The sequence below is a fragment of the Choloepus didactylus genome, chromosome 1, assembly GCF_015220235.1.
Source record: "Choloepus didactylus isolate mChoDid1 chromosome 1, mChoDid1.pri, whole genome shotgun sequence".
Classification (NCBI taxonomy): Eukaryota; Metazoa; Chordata; class Mammalia; order Pilosa; family Megalonychidae; genus Choloepus; species Choloepus didactylus.
The window spans coordinates 239,058,368-239,072,326 of NC_051307.1; the positions used below are offsets into that span (position 1 = coordinate 239,058,368).

Here is a 13,959-nt window from a genome sequence, read left to right on the forward strand (position 1 = left end):
TCTCAAAGTGTGGTCCCACGACCAAGAATATCAACATCTCCAGTGAACTTGTTACAAATGCAGAATCTCAAGCCCCACTCTAGACCTGCTGAAGCAGAGTCTCTGGATGGGGCCCACAACTGGGATTTTAATGAGCCTTCTAATGCACACTCAAGATTGAGAACCACAGACCTATACTATTGTTTCCCAAAGCAATGGGAGATGATTCCAGCACCACTATGCTAACGGAATATCTGATTCTTATCTATACCTTGCCAAAGCCTCAGTAAAGAATGCAAATACACTTATCTCTAGGAAGGATGAAGGAAGGGCAGTATAAAACCAACACCAAAACCAAACCAATAATCCCATCTTGCCACATGGGGGTATCTGTACTAGGGTTCTTGTCTTCTGACCTGGAGCCTTTCCCTTACTCCACCTCCCAATGTGGGAAGGAAGCAATGGAAAGGCAGGATGTGAAGGGGAGAGACACATCCACTAGCTGAGAGGAGAGGGGTGGTGTGTGTGTCAGCTCTAAGGTCCCCCTAGACTGGCCTTGCTCCACCCCTGCCCTTGAGTCTGGGCCACCTCTAGGAACTGGCCAAGGTTAAGCTCTAGGAAGCCCAGCCTCCTACTAGCCATGTTTTTAAAGATGGCCATTTTGCTGACTCCCACTATGACTATATCATCTCCCCCAAAGCCAAGTGGAAGTGCTGCACGGTGCAGCCCTGAGGCTTTCTGAGTGTACACACACACACACACACACACACACTCCTCCCAATTCCTGGGGTCTGAGAAGGATAAGTGAAGAAGGACCACTTGACTGAGAGGAATTTTTCTTTACCAACATGGGCTGGAAATCTGTCTTGGCCAGAGGAATCTGAGAGAAGAGAATTTGGTTTAGATAGAAGAAGGTGAGGCTGGTAACGGTCTAAGGAAAAGGGGGGAAGGTAAAGCATTTGAAACTTGTGGCTATAGGAGAAATGAACAGATTTCTCCTTTATGTACAGCCTAAAGAGCCAGAACGCTGAAATCCAATTGCCCGGCCAGAACCACTCAGTATTTACACTGGCTAACCTTGGTTAGGCTCTGAGCACACAAAGAGGGACCATGACACAGACCTTGCCTTGGAGGTGCTCACAATCAAGTGATTGGGGAAGAAGGAAAGAATTACAGGGTAAGGTGATAAAGCACCATAATAGAGACACATACGGAGCATCGATTCTGCTTGAGAGGCAGGAGAAAGCTCCACTCTCTTCTGTGCTCTGCATGTACAAGTCACACAGTTTCTTGTGCTTTCATGCCAAATTCTTTCCCACCTGGGGCCTGCACTCATGCTGTTCCCTCTACCTGGAATGACTTAGCCCCTGCTCTTCCAGAGCCTGCCTCCTTCTATTCATCTAGGTCTCAGCCTGAATGATGCCTTCCTAGAGAGGACTCCTCAGACCCCACACTAAGGCAGTGGTCCCCACAGTCTGGTACTCAGACCAGCAGCATCGGCATCACTTGAGAACTTGTTGGAAATTCAAGTTATCAGGGCCACCCCAGCCCTACTGAATCAAAAATCTATGGATGGGTCCCAGCATCCGGCATTTTTAACCAGCCTTCCAAGAGATTCTGAGGTATACTCAAGCTTAAAAACCTCTGCCTTAGGGAGTTTCCATCCCTCACCCCTTACCCTACTGTAAACTTTCTGACAGCAGGGACTGTTTCTGTTTTTTTCACCACATCCAATGCCCAGAAACATGCCTGACAAGTAACAAATACTATGGAAGAAAGACCCATGAGAGGAGGTCATTTTTGTGCTGGGTCTTGAAGGATGAGCTGGAGTTTTCCAAATGGACAAAGGGGCAGAAAGAGAACAGAATTGTAGATGGAAAGAACTCTGGGTACAAATATAGGGAAGTAGTTCAGCAGAACTGGAATTAGGTCTGTTAGGGAAGGATTGGTAGGATGTGAGACTAGGGAGACAGGTTAAGGGCTCAATTGTGTGGGGCACTGAATTACAGACTAAGGAATCTGGACTTTTTCCTCTAGGCTACATGTTCTCAACCTGGACTGCACACTAGAATCACCTAGGGAGTTTTTAAAAACACCAAGATCCAGGCCCCATCCAAGACGAACTAAATCAGAATCTCTGGGTTAGTGCCTTGATATTGGTATTTTTTAAACATTCTCTAGAAAATTCTAGTGTACAGTCAGGGCTGAGAATCCCTTCTTGTAGTTGGTGGGGAATCATGGAAGTTACTGAAGCAGAGGTATGATCTAACAAATGTGTGTTTTAGAAAGATCATTGGGACAGCTTGGAAGATGGGTGGATGGATGGATGCATGCATGCATGGATGGAGAGATGGATGGATGTGGGCATGGGGCTGAAAGGAGGAATCAGCAGGTGATTTTAGTCCAGGAAAAGATAGATGATGAAGAGATAGGTGGTGGCTGTGTGGCCAGAGGAGGCTGGATTTGAGAAACTTCTTAATGGAGAGGAGATAATTGTTCTCTATCTAAAATAGAGAGAAGAGAGAGAAGAGAGTAGTAGATGGTGGTTTTGAGGTTTGAGCTCAGGCAAATGGGAGGAAGCTGATGGCATAACCAAGATAAACACTGCAAAAGGAGAAGTAGATTTGGACAGAAAGTACTTTGTTCATTCCATTTTTCACTGCTTCCCAGGTGGTGATGAAAATGGAAAGATTAGAAGAAAGGAGAAAGGAGATAATTGAGCTGTTACCTAAATTACTTCAGGGGCTTAGCTCAGCCTGGGATGCAAGACGTTGAATAGCATCGGGGAATTAAATGCACAAAATTTATGGAAGTCACAGCAAGAAGGTGAGTTTCAGAGGGAAGGAAAAAGACAAGCAATCTTGAAAGGGTGCAGAATTGCAGGGATGGCTGGGAGCCTAATTAAGGTCACAGAGAGATCCACTAAGAGGAAAGGGCAGGAAGGATAGCACTTTCCTCATCAGAGGCTGTGGACCAGGAGGAAAAGCCTTTGAGACAGAATTGCAGGGGGAGGCAGCATGCGGGGAGGCGAGGAGGAGAAAATCCGAAGCAGCCCTGCTGGGAAGACTGAAGGCCTTGGTTCGTTCAGGCTTTCATTCATTCACTGAGCCTTTTGAGTGTAGGTTGGTTGTGGGCACAGAGCAAGGTGCTGTGGGTGTTGTTCACTTGAGTGGGGGAGACGTACAGGAAGCATAAAGCGATGAGACAGCCTCATACGTGTGGTGATGGGAGGAGCAGAAGGCTAAGGTGCAGAGGAGATGCACCTTGCCCAGATTTGGCAGTGAGGTTCCTGGAGGAAGCACTTTCTAGGCTGGAAACTAAAAGGCTGAAATGGAGTTTGACAGAGAAGAGCTTTCTAGGTGGTGAAATAAGATGAGCAAAGGCCCAGAGAAAGGCAGGAGGGAGCAAGTTTGTGAGCTGAATGGAGTTGAAGGGGTTCAAGCATGGGGTCCCAGGATAGGGATGGGAATGAGAAATGAAATTGGAGAATTCAGCAGAGGCCACATTGCAAAGGGCCTTTAGATTCCATTAAAGAGTCTGAGCTTTGTCCTGAGGTTGATGGGGACCTACTGAAGTGTTTAAAGCTGGGGAGTAAAAGGGTAAAACTGCATTTTCAAACCCTCACTCTGGCTACTGTGCAGAAGATGGGCTTGAGGGAACCATAAAAGTTGATGGATTCAAGAAATACTCAGGTGGCAGTGACCGGATTTGGAGTTTGAATGGATGGGGGCTGGGGATTGGAAGTGAGAAAAAGATGTCCAGGATAACTCCTAAATTTTCTGGTTTGAGCATCTGGGAGAGAAGAGGCATTTACTGAGGTAAGAAGGTACAGGTCTGGAATGGGGCAAGGAGGGGAGATGATGAGCTCAATTTGAACATGATGAATCTACAGGGCTATGGAACATCAGGTGGAGAGATCTGGGCTGGAGATACAGATGTGGAAGCCAGCACTAAGTACATGGATGATATTTGAGACTATAGAATGATATGGAGCACTTAACAGTTGTGCACTTCCACATGACGGAAAAGGCAAAACCCAGAAGGCCTAGCAAGGCTGTAGGCAGAGGAATGGGCAGGTCTAGGCCACTATGACTCCCTCCTCCTCCACTGGGTACTTGGAAAAGAACTAGGCCCTGCTCTGGGTTGATGCAATGTGCCTGTCCTTTGCAAAGATGGTGTTTCAGGCCTGTCATCTAACCAGCAGGCCCAGCACTGCAGATAGGCTGTTCTGCTCTCTGCATGTTCCCCCAGCTGTGGTTCCCCTCCTGTGGAGCAGTTTATTCATAGAATGAAAGGTAGGGTGAACTGGGCCATCATGGACAAGAGTCAGGGGTGTAGTTGACCGCTCCACGGGAACACTGGCACAAGGCTCTCACCATGTCAGAAAGCAGAGGGAAGAGGGGAAGAACCAGGGCCACAGATGGGACCCAGCTTAGTGAAAAAGAAAGAACCCTGGACTTGGGGATGGGTTTTCACCCTGGATCTGCCATACTGGCTCTGTGACTTTGTGCAGGTCATGTAACCCCTTTGGCCTGACTACTTAAATCATTAACCCCAGGGTTAAACACCAGAAAGCACCTCCATGGTCATTCATTCGGTAATTCATTCACACAACAAATGTGTATTGAATATTTAGTATGGACCAGGCCCTACAGACATAATTTTGAGCACCAGACAAGCACAGGTCCTGCCCCCATGGAGCTCACAGATTATTAGCGGAGACAGACATCCCTCAAGGGATCCCACAAATGTGTGTAAAGTTACAACTGCAAAAAGTGCTAGAGAAGACAAGAGCACATAACAATGGGACCTGACCTGATTGGGGTGGGGAGTTACTAAAGTGTCCCTGAGAAGGGATCAGACAAGCTGAGCTGTAAAGGAAGAGTTGGAGGAAGCAGGCAAAAGGGGCTGGGAGCATGGGCTGGGGTGACTGTTCCAGGCAGAGGGAACAGAATAGGCAAAGGCTCATTGTGGGAGGTGTGGAGCTTTGTGCATTTAAGGAACTGAATAAAGGTGAGTGTAGCTGGACCCCAGGAAACAAGTTGAAGGAGGAAGAGGGTACAGGGGGAGGCTAGAAGGGTCTGCTGGGGCCTTATGGGCTCTGGTAAATGTAGTAACCTCCATCCTATTCACCATCTGGATTGTACCAGGGCTGCATGAAGAAGTGTCCAGGCCACAAATGGCAGAGCTGGAACTGGCCTTCATGGGCCTTCAGCATCTGCCCTTTCCTTTGACTTGGTGTTGTATAATAAAGAATTTGGCTGGCCTTTGTCCCTGGTTCCTGGGATACCCTCTAAATCCTTGGAATCTCCCAGAAAGAGTGTCTTTTGTTATTCAGGATGCACCCCACCCCCCCATCACCATACCTGATAGTTTATGCCAAAAAAATAATTCAGGGTGCCAGAAAGACCAACCATGTGATTAGAGAATTGGTACTTTGAGCCAGGTGATATCAGCCCAACCTCCCAGAAGGGCGGGAGATCAAATGCCATGTGGGCACTGATTCAATCAATCATGCCATTGAAATTAAACCCCAATAAAAACTCTGGACACCGAAGCACAAGTGAACTTCCCTGGCTGGTAACAAAAACTGATGTCCTGGAAGGGTGATGCATCCTGACTCCAAAGAGAGAGGACACTAGAAGCTTTGTATTCCTCCCAGACCTTGCCCTATGTGTCTCTTCTTTTGGTGGTTCTGATTTGTATCTTTTTCTACTACAATAAAACTGTAATCATAAGTAAGTATAGAACTTGCCGGAGTTCTGTAAGTATCTCTAGAAAATTTTTGAACCTGAGGGAGTCTAGGAACCCCTGAATTTGTAGCCAGTTAGTCAGAAGCCTGGGTGGCCTGCGAAGCCCCGTGCTTGTGGCTGGTGTCTGAAGTGGGGGCAGTCCTGTGGGGACTGTGCCCTTAGCCCGTGGAGTCTGCACTAACTGCGGGTAGCTAGAGTCAGAATTACATTGCACTTGAAATCCAGCTTTCCAGAGCAACACCCATTTTTGCTCACTGCAGACCCACTTTTGGAATAGATGTCAAAATGAACCCGGGCTGGGAGGTCTTTCCTCTAAAGCACATTTTGAGTGGCTCTTCTGCTTTTCCAATCTCACAACCAAGTGTCTTCCCAGCAGGCACAAGCTGCTGAGCTAAGATGCAATGTTAGAACTTTCACATATATGTTTTTTCTTATTTTATGGCCAGAAAATAGCAGTGAAATCTTCTGGTGAGTCACAGCTTTCTTTCTTTGGCCAGCGAGCTGGGTAAGAAGCTCCGAGAGATGGCAGCTAGAGGAGCGAGCTGTCTGCCAGATTGGCCAGCTGAGGCCCCGCCAAGCTGGTGAGTTAAGAAAATGAAATTAACAGTGAGTCGGCTTCTCTAGCTTCTCAGCTGGGGGCAGGAAAATTTTGCTTAGCAAACAGAACCCATTTCCAAGCCTGCAGAGCCCCACTGCAGATAAATCCAAATTCACAGCCCCGGGATGTGGTTGCCTCCGGGAAGGGGGCAACCTCCTGTGTCACATGCTATCCCCAAGATGCCCAAGTCCCTGCTCTGGCTTCCTGCTCCCTTCCTGGATGTTCTCAGGTTTTACTTTGGGCTAGCCTGGGCTGTTGCTACCTGAGAACAGCTATCTCAATTAGTTCCAGGGCCAGAAAGGTGTGGTTAGACTCTTGCCATCTAAGTGTCCCAAAACAGGATTTGGAGTTCACTGCACTTGCTTGTAGCGTGAATCATTAATTCAGCAAATTTCTTTGCAGCATTCCATAGCCCATGGCAGAATCCAAGGCATTTATTCATTCACTCATAATATTTTTAGTATCCACTATGTAGCCAGGTTCTGTGCTAGTTGCTGAGGATTAGAAAGATGGCTAGGACGTGTCTTGAAAAAACTCAAAATCTAGTAGAAGAAATTAACACATACCAAGAATTACTATGACTGTTGAGTAGGACATCTTGAGCTGAAGTGACAGAAATACTCACTTCAGAGTGGGTTAAGCAAAAATGAGAATGTATTCATCAAAAAATTTAAAAGAATTGGGAGTAGTGAACCTTGGACATGACTGGATCCAGGGGCTCAAAGGATGTCATCAGGACCTGGTTCTACTCTCTCCAACTCCTGGCTCTGTTTTCCTCTCTGCTGGCTTCACTCTCAGGCAAGCCCTCTCCAGGCTGAAAATACCCTAACTGCTAGCAGTCCCAGTAGAAAAAGAGCTTTTTCCCGGTAGTTCCATCAAAATTCTTGGGATTGTGTCTTACTGAATGAACCTGGGTTATACTCAACCCTAATGCTTTGAGGCCAGGATGATGCAATGCTGGCCACAGGCTCATATTACTCAGGGATGGTTCTCCGGAGGAATATCTGAATATTGTTATCAAAAGAAAGGAGAAAAGATGCTGAGCAGGTAAGAGTAACAAATGTCTACTGTGATGCCATGTGAGGTTGGAGATCACAGAGGAATGAGTGAGTGAATAACTCTGCCTTAAGGTAGAGGAGGAGTCAAAGGAATTGGGCATTGAAGTACACATAAGAGTTTGCAGGGGGAGAAGGTAATAATGGGAGAAGGAAAACCAACATCTGTTAAAAAAAAAAAAATCCTACCATCGCTGTACATCTACATCTACATACACCAGTTTTTACTTTTTCCCAATAACCTAGTGAAGAGTTGGTGGTAATGATGATGATGATGATGACGACGACGATGACGATTATATGATGGGTTTAATGCTAAATATGTCACATGAATTCTGTCATTTAATCCTTGAAGAGCCACCATGGAGTAAGTACTATCAACCCCATTTTACAGACAAGAAAAGAAAAGGTTTAACTTCCCAAGTTCACCAGCTGGTGAGGGGCAGAACTGGTAGTTGAACCCTAGTCTTTTGACTCCATAGCATCCCGGGATGTGTAAGCAGAACCTGCTTTGGCCAAGTGACCTAATGTACGATGTAAGCCTTCCCCTTTGGAATTACTCTGTCCCAGGGCTGACATCAACTAAAGGTTGCTTCTAATTCAGTGGATTACAACTGGCACAAAGAGACTTCCCTCCACTGAAGCCTTACACTCACACCTCTGCCTCTGGCAGCTCTTCTCCTCCTGTGTGGACTGGAATTGGCGCAGTCCAAAGCCCCAGGGCAAATTCTTCTCTCACCTGAACAGCTTCTCTGCTTCCCACCTGGCCTTCCTATCACAGGGACCACATCACCAGCCTGCTTCAAACCTCCACTCAGCCTTGACTTAAGGGGCTCTTCATGATCTGGCCCCTGCCTTTCCACCACAGCTGCCTCCTCTTCCACCAAGCACTGAGTTACCCCTGGTCCAGCTAAACAGAATTTCTTTCCTGTCCCTGAACAACTCATGTCCTGACTTCACACCTTCACACATACAGGCTTTCCTCTGCCTAGAGGATCCTTCCATCACCACCTTTTCCATGTGGCAAACTCTTACATGTACTTCGGATCTGTGCCATTCCTGCATACCACCGTATTTCATATTTCCCTGTTAATTATCTTTTTATTTTAGTAAACTGACTTTTTTTTAAAGGACCACCTACTCTTAAGAAAAAAAAAGCATCATTTTCCATAAATAGAAGGTAACAAAAAATAAATTCAGGGAAAATAAAACAGTATTATTCAAGTTAAGCAGTTATCTTAGGTTAGTTGTCTTTTTCTTACTCCCTTGCTATGGTCTCTTTGAAATGCTCTTTTATTGTATGTTTGTTTTCTTTTTAACTTTTTTTTTCATACAGGTGATTTGAAAAAAGAAGGGAAAGTTAAAAAAAAAAAAAAAAAAGAAAAAAAAAAGAAAAAAGACAAACAAGGGGAAAAAAAAAAAAAAAAAAGATGTAGTGCCCCCTTGAGGAGCCTGTGGAGAATGCAGGGGTATTCGCCTGCCCCACCTCCATGGTTGCTAACATGACCACAGACATAGGGGACTGGTGGTTTGATGGGTTGAGCCCTCTACCATAAGTTTTACCCTTGGGAAGACGGTTGCTGCAAAGGAGAGGCTAGGCCTCCCTGTATTTGTGCCTAAGAGTCTCCTCCTGAATGCCTCTTTGTTGCTCAGATGTGGCCCTCTCTCTCTGGCTAAGCCAACTTGAAAGGTGAAATCACTGCCCTCCCCCCTACGTGGGATCAGACACCCAGGGAAGTGAATCTCCCTGGCAACGTGGAATATGACTCCCAGGGAGGAATGTAGACCTGGCACCGTGGGACGGAGAACATCTTCTTGACCAAAAGGGGGATGTGAAAGGAAATGAAATAAGCTTCAGTGGCAGAGAGATTCCAAAAGGAGCCGAGAGGTCACTCTGGTGGGCACTCTTATGCACACTTTAGACAACCCTTTTTAGGTTCTAAAGAATTGGGGTAGCTGGTGGTGGATACCTGAAACTATCAAACTACAACCCAGAACCCATGAATCTCGAAGACAGTTGTATAAAAATGTAGCTTATGAGGGGTGACAATGGGATTGGGAAAGCCATAAGGACCAAACACCACTTTGTCTAGTTTATGGATGGATGAGTAGAAAAGTAGGGGAAGGAAACAAACAGACAAAGGTACCCAGTGTTCTTTTTTACTTCAATTGCTCTTTTTCACTCTAATTATTATTCTTGTTATTTTGTGTGTGTGCTAATGAAGGTGTCAGGGATTGATTTAGGTGATGAATGTACAACTATGTAATGGTACTGTAAACAATCGAAAGTACAATTTGTTTTGTATGACTGCGTGGTATGTGAATATATCTCAATAAAAAAAAAAAAAAAAAAAAAAAAAAAAAAAAAAAAAAAAAAAAAAAAAAAAAAAAAAAAAAAAAAAAAAAAAAAAAAAAAAAAAAAAGTATTATTCAATACTAGCTAGATGCTGATGCCCAAGTCTGTTCTTTCTTTGTTGAAAAGGAGATCAGAGAGGTGTTAACAACACGCTAGTACCAAAGTGAGACTTTCTCCTTGTTGCACTCAGAAGACTGAAAGAGAATTGAAAAGATATTTCAATATGTAACAGTTCATTTGCTGTCAGTGATCCTTCCCTCATTTGGGGGAACACTGATCTGGTCTGACCGTGCAACATGCTACAAAAATGCTCCCCTAAAATGTCCACCCTTGTGAACACACCCACACCGATGAGAATCTCATGGCCTCCCAAGGCAGCCCTTTCAGTGGTGACAGCTCTGGCTTTTAAAGTGTTCTGAAGGTTGAGGTTCTGTTTCTCTGAAACTGCTATCCCAGGACCTTGTTTCTCTCCTTTTGCAGCCACACAAAATAAGTCCATTTCCCTTCATATATTTGAAGAAAGCAATTGGTATTATCTTGAACTTTCTGTTTATCCATTAAAAATGTTTTGATAGAGCTTCTATTATATATTAGGTTGAAAGGGTGAGGGGAGAGAGGGAGAGAGAGAGGAGAGAAACTAGAAATGGCTTGCCTTCAAAAAGCTGGCAGAGTGAATTGGGAGAACCCGACATATGAACTGGATCATTCCTCAATAATCTGCCCAGAGCCCCAGGAGAGATGCACAAAGCCCTGTGGGAGGCCAGAGGAGGGAGCAGCTAGCTGACTGTGTGTTTAGGATCAGCAGCAAGGACTTCCCAGAGGAGGTGACCCCTGAGTTGGCCCTTGTAGGATGAGCAGGAGTTACCAGGAGGACAAGAAGGAACCCTCGATGCCTGTGGTGGTTTGAAGCTGTATGTACCCCAGAGAAACATGTTCATAAATCTAATCCATTTCTGTGGGTACAAACCTATTGTAAATAGGACCTTTTGATGAGGGTACTTCAGCCAAGGTGTGATCCACCTCATTCAGATGGGTCTTAATCCTATTACTGGAATCCTTTATAGATGGAATGAATATATAGAGAGATAGAAAGAAAGCTGCAAAAGCATAAAATTGAAATCAATGAAACCTGGAAGAGAAGGAAGAGAACAGCAGAGGCTGCTGTATGACTTCTCATATAGCAGAGGAGACAAGGATCACCGGCAGTCAGTCTTGGGAAGAAAGCATCGCCTTGCTGATGCCTTGATTTAGACATTTTCTCAGCCCGTAAGCTAATAAATTCCTGTTGTTCAAGCTGAACCATTTACGGTATTTGCTTTAAGCAGCCAAGAAACTAAAGCAATGCCCACACAAGGAGAATGTGGTCTGCACTGATGTGTGACTCTCAGCACACTAAACCAGAGAGCTGAGAGGGCATACCCAAAGTCATGCAGCTATTAGCAGTTTTGCATTTTGGAATCACATAAACCAAAATTAGAATCCTAGCTCTGCCACTTACCTGCTCTAGCTGTAGCCCTCTGAACAAATTACTTAATTTCTCAAAACCTCAAATTTTTCAACTAGAAAGATGGAGACAGTATCCGGCATGAAGATCATCGTGTAGGTTAAATGAGATTATGTATATAAAACATCTAGTAGAGTACTCAGCACACACAAATATGGATGTGGGGGATGTTTGAAATATTAAACAACTTGCACAGCACAGATATCAAACACTCAGAAAAGAGCCTGCTAGCACACAGTGCTGGGAGAATGTCAGCTCTGGAAACTAGGCAGCAGATGGAAGCTGCCATTCCTAGAGTAATACTAGTTATAGTAATAGACTTGGCTGAGAATGGAGACATGAGCCCACCCGGAGGGCTTTCTCCATGATCCCTGCCTGATTCTAAGCAAGGCTTTTAATTCTGAATCTGTTGAACATTTATCTGCTCAATTCATACACTATAAAAGTGCTTCTCTACTCAGGATTAACCTGGAAGGCTAAGTATAAATTATACCATCTTTTCAGGGAAATGCTACATCTGTGAAAAACTGTGATGCTTTATCCCCAATAAGGGGCACTTTCTTGGCAATCTAGTTAGTGACTCACTGGAATCCTACCCCCAACTGCTCAGTGGAGCTGAAAGATGCTCAAATACCTCCTTTGCATAGAATATAGGCATTATTCATTAACTAGACAAGCACCTCCCAGCTCTTTCCAGATTCGGACTCTCCCCCAAACATTTCAAACATATTTGAACAGAATACCTTGTTATTTTTTTCACAGCTAACTGAATAGCAGCAACCAACACTTAAACCCTGTATATGACATTTTTGTCAGGTACATCCCCTGAAAGGTGAAGGGTATCAAAAACTGAATGAATCATTAACAGCCAAACGGTGGAAACCCACATGTCCATCCACAGATGAATGGATAAACAAAATGTGGATACTGGAATATTATTCAGCAATGAAAAGGAAGGAAGTTCTGATACATGCTTGTGATAGTTGGGTTCATGTCAACTTGGCCAGGTGATGGCGCCCAGGTGTCTAGTCAAGCAAGCACTGGCCTTACTGATTTCGTGGACTTGAATTCATCAGTGGGATGATTGCATCTATGGCTGATTACATTTATCATCAACTAAGGGGAGTGCCTTCCACAATGAGAGCCTTTTAATCTAATCAGGTAATGAATTCAGCAGTCAGAAGAGAGACTTTCTGTCTCTACTTCAGCCAGCTAGCCTCTCCTGGGGAATTCATCGAAAACCTTTATCAAAGTCACCAGCTTCCAGCTGCCCTACAGAATTTGGACTTGTGCATCCTCACAGTTACATTAGACACTTTTATAAAATCTCGTATTTACAGATATCTCCTGTTGGTTCTGTTTCCCTAGAGAACCCTGACTAATACATGGATGAACTTTGAATATACCATGTTATGTGAAATAAGCCAGACACAAAAGAACATTATTATATGATCTCACTTATGAGAGATACCTAGGATGGAAAAATTCATAGAGACAGAAAGTAGATTAAAGATTACCAGGGATGGGGAGAAGGGAGAAGGGGAAGTTATTGCTTAATGGTTAAAGAGTTTCTGTTTGGGGTGATGAAAAGTTTTGGTAACAGATAGTGATGGTAGTACAACATTATGAATGTATTAATGCCACTTAATTGTACACTTAAAATGACGAAAATGGAAAATTTTAATTATATATATTTTACCATAATAAATTTCTTTTTAAAAACTGAGTGAGTCAGAGTAGAAGGGGGCCCTGTCACCAGAAACTCAGCACTATGTAAGTGGAGTACCAATATTTCAGAGGGTAATATGGCATTCGTCTAGAACAGAGCTTTTTAAACTGGGTTCCAAAGAATGCTCGTTTTGTGAAATAGTAATAAATATTTTGGGGGAGGTGGGGTTCTGTGGTCAAGTAGCTTTCAGAAAAAAGCCAGAGGTGTATTTACTGCAAAACTTCTCAAACCCTTCCATGTACTAATGTGTGCCAGGAATCCTCCAAGGGGCGATGGAGAAGGTAGTGGTTCTCAAACTTCGTTGCCACAGAAGTTTCTATCTCTCTTTTAAATCAAACATCTCAAAGTATGGGTGTTCCAAGGAACATGTTTGAAAATACTTATCTTAATCTCAGAAAATCTCTGGCTTCGTGGATCTACCCAACTTGTTTGGAGGAGAACATCCCCCAACCTGGAGAGGAAAGTTTTAAACTCTGTCTGAGCTGCCATCCCTGTCATGTTCCTGCCCTTGCCTAGGAAGGTTCCCAGCTTCAGGCCTTCAAAAGGAAAATCCAAGCTCAGTTTCGGCCTCGCTTGGAAAGGGCAATGGATTATGGATTTTATGCTGGTGAAGGGTCTGGAAGGCCAGACCAGCCTGGATGTGAATTGTAAACAATTTATAATCTAGAAAGTTATCATATTAGGGGGCTCTTAAACTGAAATGGGTATCAAGATCCCCAGTGGGCTATCAATTTCTTCTCAGGCAGGTCTAGGGTGAGGCCCCAGATTGTTCATTACTAACAAGTTTCCAAATAATATTGATTTTGTTGGGGGCGGGGTGTGTGCCGGTTTGTATCTATTATGCCCCCCAGAAAAAGCCATATTCTTTAATTCAGTCTTTTTGATTAGGGTGTGACCTCTTGATTGGATGTTTCCATGGAGATCTGACCCCACCCATTCAGGGTAGGTCTTAATTAGTTTACTGGAGTCCTTTAAAGGGAGATTG

General features: G+C 44.4%; 1 protein-coding gene across 8 annotated transcripts in view; it reads right to left on the reverse strand.

The window, feature by feature from the left end:
- Nucleotides 1–13,959, reverse strand: part of SRGAP3 (SLIT-ROBO Rho GTPase activating protein 3) — a 355,578-nt gene that overhangs the window by 115,299 nt on the left and 226,320 nt on the right. The window lies entirely within an intron of this gene.